At 39.7% G+C, this 19908-nt stretch overlaps 1 protein-coding gene across 2 annotated transcripts in view; it reads left to right on the top strand.

Moving 5' to 3' along the window:
* The window catches only part of PPP3CA (protein phosphatase 3 catalytic subunit alpha), a 1090725-nt gene that overhangs the window by 273204 nt on the left and 797613 nt on the right, over nucleotides 1-19908 (top strand). The window contains exon 15 of one of the 2 annotated variants that reach the window (XR_007502343.1): nucleotides 15596-15605. The exons of the other annotated variant lie outside the window; for it this stretch is intronic. The gene's annotated coding sequence lies outside the window, so the exon portion shown is untranslated. Of the gene's footprint in view, nucleotides 1-15595; nucleotides 15606-19908 lie in introns of those variants that run through there. 2 annotated transcript variants of the gene reach the window in all.

The following is a 19908-nucleotide window of genomic DNA, read 5'->3' as shown; positions in this document are numbered from 1 at the left end:
CTTTTGATATGTGCAAAAGCCAAGATCGCTATATACTGGTTGTTGCAACCAAGACTGGACAGTACACATCCAGGGACCACCACCACCAACAACAGCAACAAAAAGCTCTAGCCTAGCTTTTGGAATACGATCTGTTCAACAAACAATTCCAGAAGGTTGACTGAGACAACCACAACTGAATGGGTCTTCTGGAAACATAACGAAAGACTTTATCCCAGGCTCCAGTCTAGGAGCAACATAACGACCAAGGACACCAACTACAGAAGTTGGATTAAAACGACACTGAAGAAACATAACTGCTAGAACCACAAAGAAAGACTACATAAACTCCATTCCCTGAGCTGCACAGCCACAAAGATCTCTAGAAACAGAGATCTGATTTTACCATTCAAGACAAAGCAGAAGTCTTCCGCACACCACGAAAGCAGCAAGGGGAGAGCAAATGATCATGCAAGGAGTCTAGAGTTAATCCCATGACAGTATACTTCAGGGGTAGAGAAACCCTGTGTCTCCTAGGTCAAGGGAATTTCCTCTACAATAACCCCAATAGTTACTGTGCCTATGCAAGGTGATAAAGAAAAGGAGAAAAAAAAGCACAAAACAATCATTTTCCCACATGTTTATTTATCGATTGATCGATTTTTTTTGACGTCTTTATTTTGGTGTGGAGTTTACGGTTGATGTCTCCAATATTATTTTATTTTCTTTTTCTTGTCTTTCTCTTTCTTTTTGCACAAGAGCATGATTTGATTTCAGAACCAAGACTATTGTATGGTGCCTATCTTTATTGCTGTAGTGCTCACCAGTTATTTAATTCGATAATTTTTTCTGTATTGTTGTGGTATTTCAATTACCTTTTTCACATCAACTCTCAAACTGAGGTTGGAAGCCTCTAAAGAGACTCAGCCCATTTTCAGCATATTTGACTTTTGACTTCTTTTTTTCCCTCTTATTTTGTACCCCATTCTATTGCTTTTCTTGCCTTCAAACAAAACCACATGCCTCGATTTTTTCTAGCTCTGCCTCTTAAATAGAAGGGGAAACAAGGGAGGGTTCCAGGACCAAACAGATATGTGATCACTAATAGTAAGGCAGACAATGAGGGGTCCACCTACTCTAGAAGCCCGGGGGGTGATGGTGGGGTATATGGGTTGTAGAAAGGGAACTGGGATGGGGGGAGGACATAGTTAGTGATGGGTATTCCCCTGACTCAATGTTAATATGTACCTAAAATACTACTGTGAAAGATATGTAAGCCATTATGGAAAAAATATGTTTTTAATCAGAAACTTTCTTTGACTTACATGTATTATTATTATATCAATTATATTATATGTTATGTTACTATATTATGTTATGTTGGTTTACCTCATTATGTTAATCAATTTTCTCTCTTGAATAAATTCTTACAATAAAAGAGAAGAAGAAAAAAATAGACGAGAAGGAGCTGGAAAAATAGCATAAAAGTAGGGCATTTGCCTTGTATGGAAGAGAAAAGTAGCTAAAATTCTGGCATGGTCTCAAGCACTGCCGAGCATGGTGGCACGCGCCTGTAGTCCCAGCTACTTGGGAGGCTGAAGCGGAGGATCGCTTGCGTCCAGGAGCTCTGGGCTGCAGTGCGCTATGCCAATCGGGTGTCCACACCAAGTTTGGCATCAATATGGTAACCACCCCAGGAGTGGGAGATCACCAGGTTGCCTAAGGAGGGGCAAACCGGCCCAGGTCGGAAATGGAGCAGGTCAAAGCTCCCATGCTGATCAATAGTGGCTGAATGCAGAAAGTTTAAGAATGTGCAAAAGAGACCAAAAATCAAACTAAATAATTAAACCTTGGTTAAATTAGGTAATGTGTTGCATTAAAAAGTTTTAATGTTTCAAAACATGTTATAGTGTTCTCATGTTATTGGATAAAAATAGGGTAATAAGAAATTTTATGAACATCTAAAAAATAAAAGCTATTTTTAAGAAAAATGGTCAAGAATTAAAAAAATCATTGAGGTTCAGTTTAAAAGTTTTTGAAAAATGGTGATTCTTAATTATAATTTTTTTAAAAGTCTAAATCTGCCAGAAGTAGTGAGCATTTTTTTCTGGTATTCAGAATTAATTTGTGTGACATGAATTGCTGGTGCCTTCTGCCTGTAAACCGAGGCCAGAAGACTAAGTAAACTTCTATTTTCTATATGGTTAAGTAATATTTGCCTTTTCTCTTTTCCTAGACCCTTTCAATACCATTTTATGCCATGGCATCATGTTGCTTTGCACAAGATACAAGCAGATGGCTTGAGGAGTAATCCCCATGCAGACAGGAAATCTTAAAATTAGTGAGGGGACCCCAAAGCCCTTTTTCAAAGGACTAATTGGAGTTGAGGTGGTGTGACAAGCAGGCACCTTAAGTATTTGGCTGTGAAGACCGGGAAGACACCAAGATTAATGGCCTGAGTAAGGAAATTGAAGATTTCTCTAGGAGTTCTGAATCTGCACTAACTGTCCACAGCCTGTGGGCCATGCTCTCATCTTCAACCCTCAGTCTCAAGAAAAAAATAAAGAGGATTTAAGATCAGTTTCTTCCAAACCTGAAGAGGAGTGGAACAAAAAGGCCACCTCTGGAAATTCCTACAGAGAATGAGATGCTTACAGCCATCTACAAAATCATCGTGCTAAACTGACCAACTCATCAGCCAACATGATAAACCTGCTGTGTCTACAACCTATCCTCAGAAAAGCTCTGTAAGTAGTGGGGGTGCCCCAGATGGAGATTTCTTCAACAATGCTGTATATTGTGCAAAGAAAAAAGCCAAAAGTTATTCAAATATTTGGCAAGGTACAAGGTAAAGGTAAAGAGAAAACTATTTTTGTCGCTAATTAAAATTCTAGTGGGTCTAACTTAAAACCCACTTCTTTGAAGTAACTTATGTAAAAATGTTCTTACTAGTTGTACTAGACCAGATCATATATTGCAAATGCAAGCATTAGTCTGACGAAAGTAACTCAAAGCTGTGTTTATTAGTAATACTATGATGCTTTAATTACTGGTGTTTAATTTGTGTTATCATTACAGACAATAAGGACAGCTGTGCCATTCAAGTTATTGCATTTACTGCTCCAGGGCCTGATTGGGTTAAGTAATATTCCCCTATATAATTAATCTAATCCTTTTCAGGTGTTAAGACTGCAGAAGTAAACCAGTTAACTGCTCATTTAGGGAAATATGAGATTTCACCCTATCTATAAATTAAAACTACAGTCCCTTGCCAGCCTGAAGTAGCTACAGAAAATTGATCTTTGACCATGTTCCCTTTAATGACTTCTAGGGTGATTAAATCTCTAGGGAAAATATAAAGCAGAATGGTCATCAGAAAAAGCTACCAGGGAAAGAAGGGGAAAATAAATGCCACAGAAATTAATAAGCCAAGTTGACAATTAAAAATAACATTATGCCTATCTATTCCAGAGGTTGGAGCAGGTAGCAAAAATAAACCAACCCTTACATTTTACAAATAAGGGTAGTATAAGAAAAGAAGCAAAAATTATGCTTCCTTTGGTAATGTTAAAAGTAAGAAAATTATTACTAGATATGAAATTTCTTCATCTCTGTCTGACCCATTTCAGGATAGGCAACTGAAGTTTAGGGCTCTATTGTTCTTTCTACCCCAACAACCCTTTAAGTTGCAGGATTCAAGAAAAGAAAGCAGAAACCTTCTTATCTTCGTGGTGAAATTCACAGCCTGAATAAGAAGAAAGCCCTCAAGATCCAGCTACGTCAGTTTATAGGACCAGAACAGAAGGCAGACAGTCCTGATGTTCCTATAGCAGTGACCATAACTGCACAGCAATTAGCAAGAATTACACCCTCTTACACAGATTATGAATAAGGGGGGTTGTGGGATTGGTGACTGGGAAAGCAGGGCTAGCAATATCAATAGACAGGTATAACAGACTCTCGCAACAGTTAATTTCAGATGTGGAGATGATATATAAATCTAGTAGTGATCTGCAGGACCAGGTTGACTCCTTGGCTGAAGTGGTATTATAAAACAGGTGAGGGTTAGATTTAATCTTGTCAGAGAAAGGAGGGCTTTGCATGGCCTTGCAAGAAAAATGTTGTTTCTATACTAACAAATCGGAAGTAGTGTGAGACAGAATCAGACACCATCAAGAGGAGCTGGCCAAAAGAAGAAAGGAGCTATTAGACGGTCCCTTATGGTCTTTATGGGGTGGGATTCTCCCCTATCTAATACCCCTTCTGGGGCTCCTTTTGGGCCTCTTACTTCTGGTAGCCATTGGGCCATGCATAATCAATCGCCTCATTACATTCATTTGGGCTCAGGTTGGGGAAGTCAAGCTCATGGTATTATGCCAACAGTACCAAGAATTAGCTCACCCAGGCAATTCTAACCAGGAATATCAGGAGATGGAGGCCCCCTATCACAATGTCTTCTAGAATTAGAAGCCTTACTACAAGATGTGGGGATAGAAAAGGGAAGCCAACAACTAGTTACACCAGCCCCCACTGCTGTAGCTCATGAACTTAAAGGTCAGGTTATATCTAATCCTTTTTGCCCTTATAAGGAACTTATACTACCTCAGCGGATGTTATGCCCTTATAAGGAACTTGTGCTACCTTAGAATGTCTTAGAAAATGTTATGACTTTATAAGGAAATCATCTCTCCCCTCTCTCTTCTTATGGTATATAATTATGAACAAAGAAAGCCACGTGGTCCTTCGCCTCTGTTTGGTTATTGATGGGCACTGGACCCTGGCCTATCAGAATAAAGAACCCACTTGAGCTTTTGCCTGAGTGATTGTCTCTTCGTTTCTCTGCGTTGGAGCAACATCTGGACTACTGAGCCTTACACCAGTAATCCACGTAGGGGATATAACTAGCATCCACAAATGGGCCTGATTGAACAAATATTTTGGGGGGAATTATCAGCTCTCTGCTCCAGAAAAATCCATAGATACATCTGGTGGGCCTGATAAATTCCCCTTAAAAGGAGGTGACTTATGTCATGGTGTGGCACTGCACAATGCTACATTCTCCCTGATTTTTATCTTTGCTGTACAGTATGACAACCACTGACCTTATGTGGCCATGGAGCTCTTAAAATTAAGATTCTGTTACTTGTACTCACTGACCAGATTTTAATAAACAACTTCCTGGCAGTTGGGTATATTTCTCATCAGTGCTTGATTAGGGCCATAAAGTGCTTGAAACTAATAGAAGAACAGAGAACTATGCATCACCCTTAGAAATTACAGAATTTTTTAAACATGCACATTTACTTTGTCCTTCTAACCCCCAGATTATAGTATATTATAATGTTTCTTACACAAAGCAATCCAAAGCCACAAAATTTATACAACTCCCTTATTATTAAAAGCTGTAGTATTGTTGACACAATTGATCATAATACAATAATTCATTAAGAATGAGTCAAAGAAGCACAGCAAAGACTGTGTTAGTGTGTAAATTGTTTGCATAGGCCCAGCAAAATATAGGGGACATGGAAAGAAAAAGCCTTGGCCTAGATACAAGGAGACCTTACCCCTGAAGTTTTCTGGCATAAGAGCAAGTCTAGGCTTCAGGCATATTAGGTTTTTCAACCCAAGTCATTGTCTGTAGTGCCAATACACTTTTATTTTTCACAAGTCACTGTTGTTGGTGTCAGGTTTCTGTAGCCAAGAATGTCGGAATATGTCCATATCCTATATAAGAGTCAGGATGATGCGGAGCACCCTTTAGTTTCACTCACAATTATAGGGTAATGCAGAGAGCTCAGTCTTTAAAGCAGGTTGTTATTGTTGATAAGTTCTCTGGGTGTTAAAGGGAAATCTCTGTTAAATAGGTCTATGCCACAGCAGTGGAAGGATCTTCCCTGGTAGAGGTACATTCAGGTGATGTAGTACACAACCATGGTTGTTTTGTAGATGGCATCCCTGGTTCAGGGGTAAATGGACAATGCCCATTATTTCAAGACATGATCCAGGTCTTTATGACAATGTTCACGGTGTAAGGTCCTACTGCATTACAAGATTTGTGTGTTCCCATCTCTATAAGATAAGAACGTGTTTGTATATAATTTCCCATTTTAATGTGCCTACGCAAAGAACGAACAGTATCACATGGCGAGATTGTTGCCTATGGGGATGCTACAACAAGTCCAACAATCCAATTGACTTGGTTCTTATATAAACGTTAACAGGAGGGACACTTCTACAAACTTCTTTATTTAACAAATAACAAAGGGAAGGAAAGATAAAGAGGGACTCTTTCACCAAAATACCTTATTGAACAATTCACAAAGAGGAGAACAGATAAAAAGTGGGGAAAATAAACAATCTAACTTAAGACTCAATTGTCACCGTTTATGGGAACTAATCAGAAACCTAGTATGGTAGCAACCACAGTTACACAATGAAGGAAGGAAAAGGCCAAGAGGCTGCTGAGAGCACACAAGTAGGAAATAAGTATTGGCCTCTTCCCAGCCTGAGAGTCTATACTCTCATTTTAATTTTGCATACATATGGTACCCCCGCATGAACTGGTCTCTTACCAGCCTGAGAGTCCATCCTCCCATTTTTATTTTGAATATATATGGTATATATAGTGCCCCCGTGTGGGTTTTAAAATGGAGACCAATGAGAAAAAAATACCAGTGAATATCACGACATATACCAGTGCTGCATCGGCCCACCCTCCACCTCATGCGTCCCCCCCTTAGTGTAGGGAGAGAAATGGGGAAAGCCTGAGGACCACTATAGAGTTCACATGAGCCAGCAACCAGTGAAGGCCTGGAGTAAAGGAGAGAAATAGGGGAATGGCTGGAGGCCTGCCAAGCCTCCCAGCACCCCCCAAGCTAGGGAATAGGTCTCTGGCATGAGGTGTCCCCTAACCCCATACCTGGGAAGAGCTGGCCTCCAGGATCAAGGAACCATAAGCCAGATATCTGCCCAGCCCCTCCCCATGCTCCTCCCCCCTAGAGTAGGGAGGGGGAAGCTTGAGGAGCCCTAAAAGAGTCCACCTGGAACCCACTTTAGGCCACCTGAGCTGGCACCCAGGGAAGGCCTAGAGTCCAGGGGGAAATAGAGGAAAGACTGGAGGCCGGCCAAGCCTCCCAACACCCCCCACGATAGGTAGTAGGCCTCAGGCATAGGATGTCCCCTAACCCCATACCTGGGAAGAGCTGGCCTCCTGAAATTACAGACTTTTAATGGCCCCTGGTCAGCCATAAGAAGGGTCTATTCATTTAAGGGATTAAGAAGTCAGTTGGCTGGAAGCTTATAATCAGCACAGGACTTTATAAACCCTGAGCTGCAGTGCAGGCTTGTGGCCACTCCTGGACTACTTCTGCTGCATGGTTGCTGCTGAACTGCTGGAGAAATTTGTTGATTCTGTGTTTCTGATGCTTTTGCTGCCTCTCCTACTGTTCCCTTTCCTCTGGTCCTCTCCCTGACTGACTCCTTACCCTGTCTCAACCCTTGGCCCCTCTCTACCTCTCTGAAATAGTGGATTGGCTGTAAGGCCCTTGGCTTCCCTGTTTGCCTCTCCCTCAATTAAACTCAGTTTCTAAGCTTCTCTTGTTGGGGTTTATTTGGCCCTGACACTTCACCACTTTGAGCTTTCCTAATTTCCAGACCCAGTGTAATTTGAATAATGACCATGCATGAGCCAAGAAGTGAAGACACTATTTATTGTACATGTGGTGATAGGCACAAAGAAATGTTTTCTTCCTAGTGTGTTATGAAATGCTATCATTATCGACCTTTTCCTGATACTACCTAGAGCTCTCAAGAGAAATACATAAAGGCTGAAACAGAATTCTAGAAGCAAATGGTAATTTAGAGAGGTTAATTCATAATTACTTATATAAGGTAGGAAGAGCTGGGAACAGACATTGTATATAAGAGCTTAATGTAACAAAGGTATTCTAATATAATGCACCAAATAAAAAGCAATAAAATACAGTAAGCAATAATTGAAAGTTATGTATTAAGACAATACAGTAATAGTATTAAAATTTCAAAACCCCACATACAACAATGAAAATTAAAGAGAATAAGAAAAAACTCTTAAGTCATGAACTAAAATCTTTTCATCCCCAGTCTTGAACTTTTAAAAATAAATCATGGGGATTAATATATCATAGACAGTAGAGTATTTGCATGCACAACCCAGGTTCCATCTCCAGCACCCCAGATGGTCCTCTGAACTCTACCAGGAGTGACCCTTGAGCACCACCTGGTGTGGCTCCAAAACCCAAATGAAGCTAGATTAGAGCCTGGGACACACGTTATAATTTTTTGTGACAAGCCATACCAAGTAATTTGTATAATGCCAATGCTTTGAAATTATAACCACTCACAAAAAGAATCAGAAAAGTCTGCAACATCTGTAGAATAAAACAATGTATATCTCAGCAGCCAGTGACCAGGCCAATGGAGAAAATTTAGGTAGATATCAAATATCTTAGACAAATTAAACTTTATTATATGTTGATAACTTGTGTTTGTATTTTAATAGTGGATCTTAATGGACCTTAAACAAAATCAAACCAAAACTGCTGATCACAACCAAACCAACCAAAGCTCCTGAGCTTTGACAGAGAAATAAAGTTATTTTAGAAAAACACAAAAGACTGTAACAATGCTAATAAATTAATCAGTTTGAAAGACTCAATAAATTTTAGTAAGTATCGCCCACTAAGACTGAATTAGACCCTGAACTAGTAATTTAAAAACATGCTAAGAACTTTACCAGTTAATCTTTTAATATCCTTAAAAATGTTCATCCTAAATTATTTCAGAAAAATCAAAGAATTAATAATATTCACCAGTATCCTCATACCAAAACCAAACAAGAATATTACAAGGACAGACCCATCAATATTTAATGAACAAGAAGCAAAAATTCTGACCACACGTAAATCTTTTAAATATTTAACAGAGGACCACACATGATCAAGTAGAATACATTCTATGACTGATTCAAAAGTGAACATTCATGTAATAACCATAAAAAGAAAACCATAAATCATAATTAGTTAATAGTAAGAAAGTATTTGCTATGGACACAGCACCCACTTGAGTCAAATTTGCTGTATTCTTACTAGGGCTTTGGAGTTGGAGTGGAGGAAATTTTGGGTACCTGGTGTCAAAGTCAAAGTCAGAAGTACAAAAACTAAAAAAAAAAAAAATCACCTGAGAAATCGGAACATTTATCTACCAATTCCGCTGCCCTGATACATGCTCCCTTTACCTCATTTTGACTAAAAAGATAATATTAAATGCACTTATCCCCCTCCTCTATTAAAGGTACTTTTAAATGCAAAGACATCACATTAAATTGTGAGATACTACATTGGCTTTGTTTCTATAAAAGCAAACCAAAGTTTGTAAAGTGAATTCTTTGTTATTTTTACATTAGCTCATATTATTTACTCTAGTTGCCTTGAAATAGATCCAATTTCACAAGATGAATATTAGGAAACATTTAAAAACATTTAAATTTGATCTTTGGCATCCCATATGGTCCCCCCAGGCCAGGAGCAATTTCTGAGCACATAGCCAGGAGTAACCCCTGAGCATCACTGGGTGTGGCCCCCCAAAACAAAAACAAACAAAAAGCTCAGAGAAACCCTAAGAGAAAACCAGCCAGTAAGAACACAGTGATTGAACTAAAAAGTACAATTTTTTTTAAATGACAGCAAAATGACTCTAGCTAAAGATCAAAGACAAAATTATTTTGTCTGTAAGGGTTTTGGGGCTTAGATACCTACTGACCCTAGTGATTATACCCTGAAGTGCTCAGGGGAGTGATTTTATGTAGTGCCAGGAAACAAAGCAGGGTCAGCCACACACAAGGTTCTCAAAAGAATCTGTTTCTAGTTCACAAAACAAGTTTCCCCAAAACTACTATTTGTAATATTTTTACAAATATTAAAACAATATATTGTACATCTGACATGGATATAATATTGTGTGTTAATTGTATTTTGAATAAAACTAGAAAAATTTTAATTAGATCACAAATAAAAATTAAATTCTGCATCTGTATAGGAGCATTCAAAAGTTCAAAATTAAATGATAAATGTTTAACTAGAAAATACAAATAAAGAGAGCAGGGATCACATCCTGAAAACCAGCCAGGTTTTATGCCCCAAAGTGCTTGCTGAAATCCCATCATCTGAAGCACCATCTTAATCCTAGAGTACTCAGCGGCCACACAGAACAGAGTTTCCAAGAACAGGGTACTTTGGAGGGCACATGTGGGTGAGAATCTGTCAGCATCTTAGCTGGTCCAAAAGTGCACACCTTTCAGTTATAAGACAGGGTTGTGGAGCCATCCTGGAAATTATTTTTATATAGTGATGAAATACTTGGATTCTCAACATTCTAACACTAAATAGTAATTTTGTAATTTTTCCATAAGTGTATAAAATAGAGTTTATAATAATCTGACTATATTTCTCAAGTAATAATTTTTCCAATTTACTGTTAACAATTTTTTTGCTGGATCATGGCTTTAGACCACATTGTTGTGTAAACCAAGTACCACCTATAAAGAGTGAAATCCTTAATTGTCTTCCCTAATAAGCCATAGCTGCCAGCATTCTGGGGAAGGCACTGCTCACAGGGGTCTGAACACCTATTAGTAGGTCTCTATTTAGGCCTCAATGCATTTATAAATTCCAAAAACAAGAATTTTAGACAAGATTACTGGAATATTAGGCCAGAAACCACAATATATGTGACTCATTGAATATCCAAAATATGTGCTTTAGTTACATGGAAAGCAAAACAAAAACTGAATGAGCACCTTGCTTAAAGTCAGCTCTCAGAAAAATTAAATGTACAGGGGGCAAGAGGTAGTACAGTTGTAGGGCACTTGCCTTGTATAAATGATGCCGGTGAAGTCAGATCTCAAGATGTAGAAGTTGCTGGTAAGTTCAGAGTCACTGATGAGGTCAGATACCAGATCAGTAGAGCACTCACAAACAAACATCCACCAGCCACTTCAGGAGAGAAACTCAGTCGTTGTATGTGGGAAAAGGATATTTATATTAGGAGAGAGTAAGGTGTGGACTCTGTATCAGCCAATCAAGTAGGATGTGAGAGGGGTGTGTGCTTCTGCATTTAGGGAAGAGAAGGTAAGTGGTTTAGAGAAAGCAGGTCATGTGCTCTGGGTGTTAAAACAGGGTGTGTGCTTAAGGTGATTAGTTACACCTTGCACATAAGTTTGATCCCTGGCATCCCATATAGTCCTTTGAGTGCCACCAAGAATGATCTCTGAGCATAGAGCCAGGAGTAAATCCTGAGTATCATTGCTGTGTCCCAGAAGCCCCCCCCCCCATATTTAAGATGTACAAACATAAATTGAACATTTGATTCCAAAATGAAGAAAATGTAAAAACAAAATAATCACAGAAAAGGAATTACAAAACACAAGTAACATGTTATTTGGATTATAAATAAAAATTCATGATAAATTTTGATAGACGGTGACAAAATAACCAATCAATAAGAAATGAGGAGTATCTACCAGGGACAGCCCTAATGCTGCCCTGACATTGACTTGCTTCAGAGTGGGTTCATATGACACCCTGACGATTTGGTAACCGCAGCAACGTGCTTTCAGGTCAGGGCTCCCCGCATTGCCATTTAATGATTAGATAAAACCAGAAGATGCTCAATGTCACCCTGAATTCAACATAGGATCTGTACAAAAATCAGGATCTCTAGCTACAGAAGCCTTCACAATGTGATTGTGAAGAACTTTTACTGGGACCACAGAGTTGGGGTTAGACAATTTAATATTCCTGGAGCCTGAATTGGTCTTAGGCCAGAATGCTTCATGGGAAGGTCTCTCTGTTTTTAAACCAAAGGTTTTTCCTTTCTATTTTCCCCCATATTTTGCTGTGCCTCTGCAAACAAACAGAAAACCTATCACACACATTTTCTATTGCATTTTTTAAATCTCTCTTTTTTTTTTTTTTTTTTTTGGTTTTTGGATCACTCCTGGTGGTGCTCAGGGGTTACTCCTGGTTCTGCCCCAAGAAGTTGCTCCTGACAGGCTCGGGGGACCATTTGGAATCCCGGGATTCAAACCTGGGTCCATCCTGTGTTGGCTGTGTGCAAGGCAAATGCCTTAACACTGTACTATAGCTCTGGCCCTAATTTCTTATCTTTTAAATTGGGACACTTGCCTTTTTCATAGGACTTGGGACACAGATTACTTTATTTTACTGCATATTCCTGCACTTTTTTCTATAAAACTAAGAAGAAAAAATCAAAGAAAGTCTGGGGGATAGGGGCTAAGTGGTCTTAGATGCATTGGTGGGGAAATAAATAAGGACAGAACTAAATATCCAAGCCAAAGTCAACGAAAATAGAATCAAGGGACCTGTTATACTGGCAGGCCAGGGAGAAAAGTATGGTAGTATAGGATGCACTCTGAAGTTATTAGTGGAGGGAGGTTGACATTGGTGGTGGGAAGGGCCCTGACTCATTGTACATCTCAAATTCAACTATGAAGGATTCTGTTGATCATAATTGTTGCAATAAAATAAAATTAAAAAAATTAGGAGTAAAGATCACAAGGTTTAAAAAATGAAAATTTATGGACTTCTCCCCTTTGTCCTGTCTAGCAGTGCGCAGAGGGGCTGACCCAGTACTTCTGTGATTGATGAAGAAGCTGGAGAAGTAGCCCTGTTCTAGGCCTGCAGTTTGTGGCCACACTGGGTGGAAATGGGGTACTGCGGAAGGCTACAGTTGAACTTGACTTTAGGCACCTGCAAGCATTTTGAAAAATGGATTTTGCTGGGGCATCCCAAGCAGGGCTCAGCCCTGGGGGAATCATACCTCTTGATACTTGGCCAAGCAGGGTGGTCAGTGTGTGGGAGATGTCCAGGGCACCTGGCACTTAGAATGAATAGTAAAGTGTGTGGAGGAACTGAGGCGTCCAACATTATCCTCAGCTGTTCCTCATTCATATCACAGATTATGACAGAAACATGGGTTCTGAGAAAAGATAACTCAGGAGTTATGAAAACTCAGGAGCACTGTAGATCAAACAGGAAAGGATTTTCCTCTCTCCAGTGTTTTAGGTGTTAAAGCTGTGGCAACTGCAGGGCAGTTTCATCGTAGAACACTGAGTTCAGGAAGAAAAGCCCCCCCCAAAATTCTAAGTTCAGTTTATTTTCTGATCATGCCTTTCAGGTGTTTATAAAATAATCCATTCAAAATCTAACAACACTCTTAAACTTTGTGAGAATCACTGGGGAGATGAAGTCAAATGTCTGATCAAGATAGATTTTTGGTATATTTTCCCCACAGTGAAACCAAATCTATTCTAAAGCAACCTGTAATTTAATAAGAAAGAGAGGTGATGCTTGGTCACAGAAACAAGAGCAATTTCTTCAAGGGGCAGTTTCTTCTTGGCAGAGATACTATGGGCTACGGGAAGGCTGGAAAAAGAGAGTCCAGGGAACAGTGCAGGGACATAGACAATGGGCATCTTCAGGAAGGATGTCCAGACACTGGTACAAAATGAACATGGTCCATTTGGAAGTTATAGACTCCCATTTAGGAAGAAGTGGAGAAAAAATTCAGGGCAGAGGGCAGGCTGGATCACGGAAATATTGGGAAAAACCTCATGAATTCTGAGACAAAGGCAGAACGTTTCCAAGATGATTGTGATAATGAAGAAACACACTTCACTTTTCACATTAGACAGTAAGACTAATTTTTGAACTCTGAACTCTAATTTTTAAAGCAACTCCTGTGAATTTTGATAAGTAAAAAAGGTTTCAATTTGCATTCTCCTGATTGGAAATATTCTGGAACTCTGGAAAAAGAGAAAAGGTGGTTCCATGCATTTGTGCTTTTGATATTCAGAGGATTCTTTCGTGGCAGAGCTTGCTTGTCTTTGCTGGCATTTAGCAATGTTCTTCTTCCTACAGGTGCTTTACATAGTAACAACATAGCTGAGCCTGAAAATGTGCCTCCATTTGTATCTGACCTTACAGCTTCGTGTTTCAATTCAGTCATTCTTGCTCTGTGTGCAAAGCCTCAGACTGTGAACTTGCTCAGTCCCTCAACTGCCCAGCTTTGAACCAAGGGTCAACTCTGCCCGTTCAGAAAACAGCTCTGGTGGTGGTGAGAGTTTCAGACACCTGAGACCCACCCCTTTCCCTCCCAGCCTTCTTCCTCCTCCTCACCACACAGTCCTAAAGACTCAGTGATCTTCCACTAGTTTCGACACCCTCTGGCCATTTATTCTGCAAATAGCTCCTCCACTTGTCATCATCAATTTTGCAACTAAATACTTTCATCTGTGGCTGCTTTTTTCCAGAGCCTCAGATGGGCTTCCAATGCTGAGGAGCTGAGGGTGGCTTTAGCATGTTCTTGAGCATGGGTGCCTATAAGGTGGCAAAGGCTGGCAGTGACCCCGGCTATCTGGCACTGTTGAGGGAGGATCTTCCTGCCTCAAAGTGATAAGGCCTCTGGGACATTTGCTATCCCAGGGAGACCAGGGATCCCTGTTCCTACAGATGCTGTCAGCCATGTAGGAAGGAACCTGGGCCAATTGGGTGCCAGGGAGGTGTCACGTGCCAGGGGCTGGCAGATGTGCTTCAACTAGGTTCCCTAGAAATGAAGGTTTTTGTCAGAACTGACAAGATTCCACGGAACTGATAGTTGGTGTGGCCCTCTTCAAACTAACAAGCCCCTCAATCCATGGCCAGCGGTGAAGCAGGAGAGAACTGCAGCATGGTCTCAGTTTCTCTGTCCCCTGGGGGCTGGCCTGACTATCCTTGTTCATGGTATCTACAGGGACAAAACTGGGGAAGAACTATTGTTAGGAAAAGCTCTAAGCAAGAAAGCCCCATTAGGCACACAAACCTTGATCAGAGGCCTGCCCTGACTTTCAGAGACTATGTCCATACTATATAAAGAAGAAACTTGCTTGCTATTGTGTTAAAACAGGATCTGAGATCAGAATAAGGGGTTTTTTCAAACAAGAATAAGGAAGTTGCTGACGAAGTATGGGTTTGAAATTAGACAAACTCTATAGGCTTGGATCTTGTGCACTATTGTTAACTGCAGTGGTGAATTCTATAAAATCTGATTTGCATGCTTGGCCCCATGAATTGCCCCTTTTGCCTCTATAATGTATGGAAACTGGCTGCTTGGGGTGACTCCTACAGTTGCCCTAGCATGCTAGCTTAATAAATGTGCTTGCTATTGCATTTTACTCAGTACTTGGAGTCTTCATTTGAGGTGGTGGGCTTCCTTGAACCCTTACAATGGGGACTCATCCAGAATGCCAATAATCCCCTTAATAAGTACCCCAATGTCTTGGAGAAGCAAGTTTATCTGGAAAAGGAACCTGACCGGGTCCTGATAATTCTGGCATCAGTCTGAAGTTTGTAAACTGTGTCAGACTCTGGAATAAGGCAGGAGTTAGTGATTCCCTGAAAGCCCCGGCTGGGCACAGGTTACTGAGGTGGAAGAATCCTCAGGAAAAGCCTCCAGGTAGTTGGGGCCATTTTGAATAAAACTTAGAGGCCCAACTTAAGGTTGCCAGAGGCAGTTCTAATAGAACCAAGAGGTCCGGCTAGTCAGGGATGGTCTGCCTTGAATTGACCAAGAGGCCTGACTGAGGTGGTGCCAAAACTGGGCCTGGGTGTGAGCCTAGCAGACGTGCTTGATAGCTCCCCAGCAGAGTTCTCGGGGAAACCTCTGTACTGTACTCTTTGTACTTCTTGGAATGGTGGACTTCGTTTGGTAAGATCATAAGGGGAGGAAAGGAAAAGACCTTGGGTAATCATGTGTGCCATTCTAGAGTACGTCTGAATTCTTGCATTCCTCTTGTTGTATTTTGTGTTCTGCATGTTTCTGAGCCTGCCACAGCAATAGCCAAGGTAAGTGCCCTCATTAGGGCTGGTGGAAATGGCAGCTTGCCTGGGATGGAAAGTAGGGCTTCATGGGGAAAGTGCACTCACCTGCAACATGCTCTCTATGCTTCCATGGGAGTGGCAGAGTCCTGGCCTCCAAAGCAGGCAGGCGGTGCCAGGAGAGAGAACTGGCACTTCGGAATTGGGTCTGGGCTGTGTGGGAAAGCATGCGCCCAGAAAAGTATAGACCTTTCTCCTTCTCCACTCCCTAAGCAAGTTACTGTGAATATTTCCAGGGAACACAGTTATGTCAAACAACAAATGAGTGAAAGTGGGATGTTAACTCCTGACAACTGTGGGCTCTGAGTGGTAAAAAGTAATTATTAAGAAATTGGAAATTGGGAATTTTTTAAGTTCAAGCCTGAAATAGTTAAAATCCTCCCAAAAAGATGGAACTTTGAGCAAGAACAATTATATACATTGATTTACTGTCCATATGTTAAAGAATAAGCAAATACAAACTAGGAAAAGAAAGACTTTAGTCATTTTAAATTCAAGCCAGCTGAGCTACAAAAAAGAAAAACAGTTTTAAAATTTGGGCATTTTATATTTCTACTGTAGAAAAACTTTCTGACTTTAAAGGTATCTAAAAATTAAAAAATTGTGTGGAAAATATTGTGATTAGCCTTTTTAGATAATATTGTTAATCTTGTGAATGCTTAATATTGCTTGAGATAACTAAATTTCATAAGTGTTGTCAGCAGGTATTACATTGAATGTTGGTTATAATGTCTAAAATTTGGTAAAATTATTTAAATGGAGGCTGGAACAGTGGTACGAGCCATAAGGCATCTGCCTTGTGCACCCTAGCATAGGATGGAACCCAGTTCGATCCCCCAGCATCCTATACGGTCCCTCAAGCCAGGAGTAATTTTTGAGCACATATCCAGAAGTAACCTGAGTGTCACTGGATGTGGCCGAAAAAAACAAAAAAAATTATTTAAATGTCTTTAATATGTATAATTCCTGTAAGATGTAAGAAAGTCTAGCAACTTGCTTTCAAAATTGGAAGAAAAGGTAAAACATTGCGTGTCTGGGGGCTGGAGAAATAGCACGTGGTAGGGCATTTGCCTTGCCTGTGGCTAACCCAATTTTGATTCCTGGCATCCCATATGGTCCCCTGAACCTGCCAGGAGCAATTTCTGAGTGCAGAGCCAGGAGTAACCCATGAGCATCACCAGATGTGTCCCCCCTAAAAATAACCATAAAAATTGAGTATCTGGATAAAATACAAACTTTAAAACTAGAGTAAAATTAGTCTTATTCTATCTTTCTGAGGCTTTACAACTTATTATACTGCTTAGATTTGAAAAGCATTTGTTGTCTTTGATATTTTGACTTGGGAACTATTGCACACAATCATTTGCTGAAGTTGAGTGATTAACCCTGTGAAGTCTAGGTAATTTGCTATTTAAATATATATTATGTACCCTGTAATAAAATTTGGCACTTGGAAAATGGATTATTATAGTGTTTTTTTGTAGTGAACTATTTCAGACTTTTTATATAGTCAGAGCAAGAAGCAACCTCCTTGGTTCACATCAATATAACATGTTAAATAATACTTGTATTCATAAGCAGCAAAAAACTATATGATATGTGTGTTTATATTTTTAATAATTTTATTATGATCAAAGTGAATTACAAGTCTTTCACAGTAATATTTAAGGTACATAGTGACATTGAATCAGGGGTATTTCCACCACCGTTGTTGTCCTCCCTCCACCCCAGTTCCCAGCATTTTGCTCCTTTGCCTCCTGAACTGCTAGTATAACTGGTACTCTCTGTGTATAGCATGTTGAAGATTGGGTATCAATTCTGTTGTCGTTGACTTTGGATTTGGTGTTTAAGTCTGATCAATTTTTATTTCTACTCAATACTCATACAACTGTTTGATTCTGGTACCATCATTTTTCCTCTCAATTCATGAGGTAGAAAAAGATGAAATAATTTAGTGGTTCTGTTTGAAAAAAAAATAAAAAAGGAAAAAAAAACAACCAGGAAGAGTCCATCTAGAGGTCATAAATATCAACTTAAAAAGAAGAAAGGGAAAAAAGAAAAAATCATAATAAAAAAGCAACCCCTCACAAAAAAACAAAACAAAACAAAACAAAACAAAAACTAACAGCAACCAAATAGACAAAAAATCAAACAAAAGACTAAAACCAGCAACTACAAAAAAGCACCACAGCAACAAATACAACAACCAAACAGTAACCATGAGACCAAAAGAAAAAGAAAGAAATGAAAAAAGAAAGGAGGGCTGATGTGACAAGGTTTTTTGTTGTTGTTGTTGTTGTTGTTGTTTTTGCTTGTTTTGCATAGGCACAGAAAATATTGGGGGAAATTAGAAAGAATTTGTGCTAAAAGATACAGGTTTTCTCTGCCCTTAGAGCATACTGTTAATGGAATAACTAGACTCCATACACGTTCCAAGGAATTTTCATGATGCCAGGAAAATTTACGTTCAGTTGTGGCTGATAGAATTAGGCCTCTAACTAGAGATCTTGGTATTTGCAAAATCATAGGATGAAGCCTAAGATAGCATCTTTCTTTATGGCTCTAGAAGTTCTGTTCCATCAGTGTTGTAATTAATCTTCTGTAATTGGTGGTCTTTGTTTCTTCACAGATCCTAGGACAAGCCTAGGAAAGAGTCCTTCATTATGTTTCCAAAAGATCTGCTCCAGGCATTGGTGGTTCAGTGGTAGAATTCTCGCATGCCAAAAGATCTGTCAAAGTCAGAACTCTGGAATTAAAGATCTTGGTTACTGTACAAATCCTAGGCTGAAGCCTTGGCTAGGGTCTTTCTTATTGGTCCCAGGATAAGTTCTGCCCATTCCTGGTTGTCAAGGTCAGTCTTCTGTAGTTAGCAATCTTGATTTTTGCACAGATCAAAGGATGACATGTTTTCTGATTTCATCTTACCATAAGGTGATTAATTAGGACAACCTGCTCTTAGATCAAGTTGTTGCCATTTCCTCGTTGTCAGGATGTCATATCAAAACTGGTGCAAGTTGGTGCTAGAGCGGTCTTGGAATTTCCAAGGGGAAGTTTGGTTCCTGGTACTATTGCAGGAAACTGTGTCCATTCTATGTCTGGGCTCTAGGGCTTGGAATTGGATGGTCACTGTCTGATCACATGGAGTCGTCTAAGTTGAGTCAATATGACACATGTTCAGGGTGGGAGGCACCCCTGTATTATAAAATGTATGGGTTCTTATCCCTAGTAGATAAGAGCTTGTTTCTATACATAAGAGCCTCCCCATTTTATAGTATGCTTTAGCAAAAAGGAGTGGTGCCATTTATATTGCTGGTGCATTTAGGTATAAGAATGTCAAGTTACAGAATCTCTGTGCCCTGGTTTCGACCTGAGTTTTTATCGCAGGCATGACTTTTTCTTCTAGGTTTGCATTCTAAGCAGAATCAAAACAGGTGAAGTTAAAGAGAGAAATATATATATATATATATATATATATATATATGTATATATGTATATATAATAGAAGAAATAAATTAAAATAAATTAAAAAATAATTGGGGAAAATACAGTAATGTAAGAGGCTACTTTACATTTGGGAATAAGCAGACTCAGAGGTATTATTATAGAGGTATTAAACATATAAAGGAAATATAGGCTTCCCCGTTGTCTTTTGAGATATTCTTTTGGGGGGTAAAATCTAGGGTACATTTTCATCACACACACTGGTCCTATTGAGTTTGATAAATTATTTGCAGCAGAAAGGGATTATGTAGAGTCCTTGTGCTGGGGATCCTTCTGGAACTGAATCTTGTATCATACAACAGTCCACATTGGGGGGAGGTGTGAAAAAGGACCACACAGCATGAGTCAGCAGGAATGTTGGTTGTAGTTTCTTGCTGGGGCACGAGATGTGGGGCTGAGAGGGTGTCCTTTCACCTGGTTCTGCGGATAAATATCTTAAGACAGGGGCCTGAGC

This window comes from Suncus etruscus, chromosome 14 (genome assembly GCF_024139225.1).
Source record: "Suncus etruscus isolate mSunEtr1 chromosome 14, mSunEtr1.pri.cur, whole genome shotgun sequence".
NCBI classification, from domain to species: domain Eukaryota; kingdom Metazoa; phylum Chordata; class Mammalia; order Eulipotyphla; family Soricidae; genus Suncus; species Suncus etruscus.
The sequence above is the reverse complement of the archived record's forward strand: the minus strand, read 5'-3'. Positions and strand labels throughout refer to the sequence as shown.